Consider the following 6,750-nt stretch of genomic DNA (forward strand, 5'->3'; position numbering starts at 1 on the left):
AGTCTGCCATGCATTGTCCTCTCAGACGGCCATGGCATTATGATCACAGTATATGACGTGAGACAATGAGGTGCAGATAGGTGAGGTTACTAGACGTTATTTTAAATTAAATGAAAAGGTTCCATGAAAACCATAACTGACATGCAGATCAGTAGAAATGGCACGATAATCTGCCACTCCAAATGGAGAAATCTGTTGACTGCTGGTGTAGCCTGTTATCAGCTACTTCAGGAGGGTAACAGCAGAGTCTGAAGGCCAGCAGCAGTGAGGATTAGGAGGGTCGGGAACAGGTTGATCTCTGGCTCCCTCTTTAGTAATTTATGTCTTGATTTTTTTTAAATGTATTGCCGTGCTTAAAGCATCAGACAAGCTCAGTAGCCTACATATATTTGATTTTATTCAAACAAAAAGTGTGTCTAATATTTGGAAAAATACACGTTTTAAAATGTATACAAATCGATTGGTCGAAAGAACAGATGACTGTCGACCAGGATGTTTTGTTTTTGTCGGCATGGCCCTAATAGCTTTATTCCCTGTATTGTACAGCCTATTGTTATGAAGTCATATGTATATCACACCAACTGACTGGTTCTTCTGATGTTGTTCACACAGGAGACCATGTTGAGACATTCTCTACATCCAGAGAGCAACAGCAGGAAGGTCACAGAGCTAAGAGGTCTCATCCCTGCCCACATTGTGAGGAGATTTTCCCATTTCTATCAAAACTAAAAATACACTTAAAAATACACACAGGAGATAATCTGTATTCCTGCACTGACTGTGGGAAGAGTTTAAAAACATCACAGGCTCTGACAGTTCATCAGAGAGTGCACACTGGAGAGAAACCTTACTCTTGCTCTGATTGTGGGGAGCGTTTCTCTCATCAGAGCAACTTAAAAACACACCAACGTATACACACAGGTGAGAAGCCTTACAACTGCTCTGACTGTGGAAAATGTTTCACAACATCAACTGGACTAACAGTTCATCAGAGAACACACACAGGAGAGAAGCCTTACTTCTGTTCTGACTGTGGGAGGAGTTTCATAACATCAAGGACTCTGACAGTTCATCAGAAAATGCACACTGGAGAGAAACCTTACTACTGCTCTGATTGTGGGGAGAGTTTCTCTCAACAGAGCAATTTTAAAACACACCAACGTACACACACAGGAGATAAGCCTTACTACTGCTCTGACTGTGGGAAGGGTTTTCTCAACAGATCCACTTAATATGTCACCAGCGAATACACACAGGAGAGAAGCCTTACTCCTGCTCTGACTGTGGGAAGGGTTTCTCCCAACAGAGCAACTTAAAATGTCACCAACGCATACATAAAGGAGAGAAGCCTTACTCCTGCTCTGACTGTGGGAAGTGCTTCACAACATCAACTGAGCTAAAAGTTCATCAAAGAGGACACACAGGAGAGAAGCCTTACTCCTGCTCTGACTGTGGGAAGAGTTTCTCCCAACAGGGCAGCTTAAAAATACACCAACGTATACATAAAGGAGAGAAGCCTTACTCCTGCTCTGACTGTGGGAAGTGCTTCACAACATCAACTGAGCTAAAAATTCATCAAAGAAGACACACAGGAGAGAAGCCTTACTCCTGCTCTGACTGTGGGAAGAGTTTCTCCCAATTGGCTACCTTAAAAACACATCAACGTATACATAAAGGCAAGAAGCCTCATCAGTTGTCTCAGTCCAGTTAAGATTAGTCACTCCATCGCTTCATTCTCATCTCATAAAGGAATTGTTAACAGTGAATTTGATAACATTAAGAAGAACACTCAATTGTAATCCTATTGTTTCTCATTGACAACTGTGCAGGGGTGGTGCTGGAGATGAATATTGAATATGAAGTTTAAACATTTTCCTTTTAAGGCAAAAACAAAAGGAGGGTGGTTGGTTGGTCGGGTGTATAGATGGGTCTGCATATAACATGAACGTATTGCAACCCAAAGGTTTCATGTTCGAATCTCATCATAGACAACTTTTGCATTTTAGCTAATAAGCAACTTTGCAACTACACTACATGGCCAGGAGTATGTGGACACCTGCTCGTCGAACATCTCATTACAAAATCATGGGCATTAATATGGACTTGGTCCTCCGCCCTCTGCTGCTATAACAGCTTCCACTCTTCTGGGAAGACTTTCCAGTAGATGCTGGAACATTGCTGTGGGGACTTTCTTTCATTCGGCTCGAAGTCAGCGTTCCAATTCATCCCAAAGGTGTTCGATGGGGTTGAGGTCAGGGCTCTGTGCAGGCCAGTCAAGTTCTTCCACACCGATCTCAATAAACCATTTTTGTATGGACCTTGCTTTGTGCAGAGGGAAACTGTCATGCGGAAACAGGAAAGGGCCTTCCCCAAACTGTTACCACAAAGTTGGAAGCACAGAATCATCTAGAATGTCATTGTATGCTGTAGCATTAAGATTTCCCTTCACTGGAACTAAGGGGACTAATCCGAACCATGAAAAACAGCCCTTGACCATTATATCTCCACCACACTTTACAGTTGGCACTATGCATTGCGGCAGGTATCGTTCGCCTAGCATCCACCAAACCCAGATTTGTCCATCAGACTTCCAGATGAGGTGTGATTCATCACTCCAGAAAGTCCAATAGCGTTACACCACTCCAGCTGACGCTTGGCATTGCACATCTTGGTGATTTTAGTCTTGTGTGTGGCTGCTCGGCCATAGAAACCCATTTTTTTTGTGAAGCTCCTAACGAACAGTTCTTGTGTTGACGTTGCTTACAGAGGCAGTTTGGAACTTGGTAGTGAGTGTTGCAACTGAGGACAAATTATTTTTACGCGCTTCAGCACTTGGCGGTCCCGTTCTGTAAGCTTGTGTGGCCTACCACTGACCGGGGCAGCTCTAGCAGTGCAGAAATTTGACAAACTGACTTGTTGGAAAGGTGGCATCCTATGACAATGCCACTTTGAAAGTTGCTGAGCTCTTCAGGCCATTCTACTGCCAAAATGTGTCTATGGAGATTGCATGGCTGTGTGCTCAATTGTATACACCGGTCAGTAAAGTGTGTGGCTGAAATGGCCGAAACCACTCATTTGACGGGGTGTCCACATACTTTTGTATATATATAGATATCTCAGCAAAAAAAAAAAAGAAACGTACTCTCACTGTCAAGTGCGTTTATTTTCAGCAAACTTAACGTGTGTAAATATTTGTATGAACATAAGATTCAACAACTGAGGCATAAACAGAACACGTTCCTCAGACATGACTAACAGAAATGGAATAATGTGTCCCTGAACAAAGGAGGGGAGGGGGTCAAAATCAAAAGTAACAGTCAGTATCTGGTGTGGCCACCAGCTGCTTTAAGTACTGCAGTGCATCTCCTCCTCATGGACTGCACCAGATTTACCAGTTCTTGCTGTGAGATGTTACCCTACTCTTCCACCCATGCATCTGCAAGTTCCCGGACAATTCTGGGGGAATGGCCCTAGCCCTCACCCTCCGATCCAACAGGTCCCAGGCGTGCTCAATGGGATTGAGATCCGGGCTCTTCGTTGGCCATTCCTGTCTTGCAGGAAATCATGCACAGAACGAGCAGTATGTCTGGTGGCATTGTCATGCTGGAGGGTCATGTCAGGATGAGCCTGCAGGAAGGGTACCTCATGAGGGAGGATGATGTCTTCCCTGTAAAGCACAGCGTTGAGATCGCCTGCAATGACAACAAGCTCAGTCTGATGATGCTGTGACACACCGCCCCCAGACCAATGACGGACACTCAACCAAATCGATCCCACTCGAGAGTACAGGCCTCGGTGTAACGCTCATTCCTTCAACAATAAATGCGATTCCAACCATCACCCCTGGTGAGACAAAACCGTGACTCGTCAGTGAAGAGCACTTTTTGCCAGTCCTGTCTGCAAAGGTTGGTTTGTGCCCATAGGCGACGTTGTTGCCGGTCTGGTGAGGACCTGCCTTACAACAGGCCTACAAGCCCTCAGTCCAGCCTCTCTCAGCCTATTGGGGACAGTCTGAGCACTGATGGAGGGATTGTGCGTTCCTGGTGTAACTCGGGCAGCTGTTGTTGCCATCCTGTACTGCAGGTGTGATGTTCTGATTCCCGATCCTGTGCAGGTGTTGTTACACGTGGTCTGCCACTGTGAGGATGATCAGCTGTCCGTCCTGTCTCCCTGTAGCGCTGTCTTAGGCGTCTCACAGTACGGACATTGTAATTTATTGCCCTGGCCACATCTGCAGTCCAATGAAGATCTGTTAAGTTATTTGGATTTTTACTACTTATATTTGAAAGACTGGGTCCTGAAAAAGGGATGTTTCTTTTTGCTGAGTTTATATAGTGTACTCAGCATGTAAAGTTAGCATGCAACTATTTAGCATGTTAATTAATGTTAACATCAAATTGGAATAAGTAAAATATCATACGTATTGCATATTTGTAACATATTGTAATTCGTAAAATACTTAAACATCCTACAAATCGTATTATATTGTACGACTCATATTACATTCATAGGCCAGTGTCATACTAAAGTGAGCGGTATGGATTTTTGTAAGATATAATACGTTTTGATCTGACACCAAGTTGTCCCTCAGGGCTTTGACCGTTGCTGCATCTGTGGATCGCTCTGGATGGGCGTCTGTCAGATGACTAATGTGATGTAGATGTCAAGCGGCTTCACTGCAAATAGATCGTATGTTTTAAATATTCAACAATGATAATAAAATAAAAAGCTATTCCTCTGCAGGTAGAGATGGTGTGATGATCAGTTCTCTGTGGGAATGAGTTAGTAGATACATGTATCAGATAGAGATGGTGTGATGATCAGTTCTCTGTGGGAATGAGTTAGTAGACAACAGGTATCAGATAGAGATGATGTGATGATCAGTTCTCTGTGGGAATGAGTTAGTAGACAACAGGTATCAGATAGAGATGGTGTGATGATCAGTTCTCTGTGGGAATGAGTTAGTAGATACATGTATCAGATAGAGATGATGTGATGATCAGTTCTCTGTGGGAATGAGTTAGTAGACAACAGGTATCAGATAGAGATGATGTGATGATCAGTTTTCTGTGGGAATGAGTTAGTAGACAACAGGTATCAGATAGAGATGATGTGATGATCAGTTCTCTGTGGGAATGAGTTAGTAGACAACAGGTATCAGATAGAGATGATGTGATGATCAGTTCTCTGTGGGAATGAGTTAGTAGACAACATGTATCAGGTAGAGATGGTGTGATGATCAGTTTTCTGTGGGAATGAGTTAGTAGACAACAGGTATCAGATAGAGATGGTGTGATGATCAGTTCTCTGTGGGAATGAGTTAGTAGACAACAGGTATCAGATAGAGATGATGTGATGATCAGTTCTCTGTGGGAATGAGTTAGTAGACAACAGGTATCAGATAGAGATGATGTGATGATCAGTTTTCTGTGGGAATGAGTTAGTAGACAACAGGTATCAGATAGAGATGATGTGATGATCAGTTCTCTGTGGGAATGAGTTAGTAGACAACAGGTATCAGATAGAGATGGTGTGATGATCAGTTCTCTGTGGAATGAGTTAGTAGATACATGTATCAGATAGAGATGGTGTGATCAGTTTTCAACATTAGTTTGGGTGGGTTCTTTTTTACTACATAATGACTTGTGTTTAATGATACACAGGCTATGAAACGACTCCGTGTTTATTATTGTCTTATAAAACTAGATTGATTACTTTAGTAGTCATTGATACATTTATTTGGGTAATTGATCTGACTATGACAAATAAACATTCTACATGAATTTGTGCTGGTTTAACCTTTTGTATTTTCTATATAGTTAAACCCAAAAAACGTTTTTGTTCAATTCATGGCATTCAAAATATATATCTAGTCAAAACATGTCACTACACCTTTACACATCACCATTGGGACAAGCCAATTTGCTACAATGCATAAAAAATTAATGTTTTGCAGTGTAAAGGACTTAAACATGTTTATTATTAAGTTAAATAAAACTAAAACAAATTGTCATTTTTCAAGTGTTTTATGTGGTACCAAAGTCCAGGGACAGCATTACCACCACAAATCAACAACGAACCACTTAATATTAGGGAATGGAACCAGAGAGGAAGATTGTGTTTCCTTTCTCACACCACTACAGTATTCATTTCAGAAGACCTTTTCCACGACCCCTTGTTAGAGCTCAATATATACCCAAGACTATAATGAGGGTCAGACTGTTAAAATGCTTAGTTGATTATGTAAATAGTATTGTAGAACTCTGGTATTGATGACCCATTTCAGGGTGAGTCATTGATATGAATGTTTAGAGTGAAAGAGCTGTGACCTCACATGTGATGGCCCACATCTACCACAACCTTTCCTATTGTGTTAGCCAGCACCACAGCATTTTAGGAAGCTATTGTTCAAATTGTGTTCATATGTACATTACAATGAGAGGGGTGTGGCATGCACAGTGGAGGAAGTTGATCCCAGACTTCTATTTAGGACTGGGATACTATACAGAGTTGACAAATTACACACTCCAAACCTACAGTCACTGGGTCCTGATTGTGACAGTGGAGCCCAGTTTGCACTGCAGGGTCCAGAGATGGCATCAGTGAAGCTGGAAGACTGCAGTCAAACACTGGAGCTGAATGTCAACATTAAAGATGAAGAAGAGGAGAAGAAGATTGGGAAATCTGTTAATCATGGTAAGAGCAGGTTATATCTAACTATAAATTAGACCTCCATAAATTATCACCCAG

The 6,750-nt window shown here is 42.2% G+C and overlaps 1 pseudogene; it reads left to right on the forward strand.

The window, feature by feature from the left end:
- The first annotated feature begins 612 nt into the window (after positions 1-612).
- Positions 613-1,808, forward strand: LOC124024451 (annotated as a pseudogene).
- The last annotated feature ends 4,942 nt before the right edge of the window (positions 1,809-6,750 follow it).

The sequence above is a fragment of the Oncorhynchus gorbuscha genome, unplaced genomic scaffold (assembly GCF_021184085.1).
Source record: "Oncorhynchus gorbuscha isolate QuinsamMale2020 ecotype Even-year unplaced genomic scaffold, OgorEven_v1.0 Un_scaffold_1859, whole genome shotgun sequence".
NCBI lineage: Eukaryota > Metazoa > Chordata > Actinopteri > Salmoniformes > Salmonidae > Oncorhynchus > Oncorhynchus gorbuscha.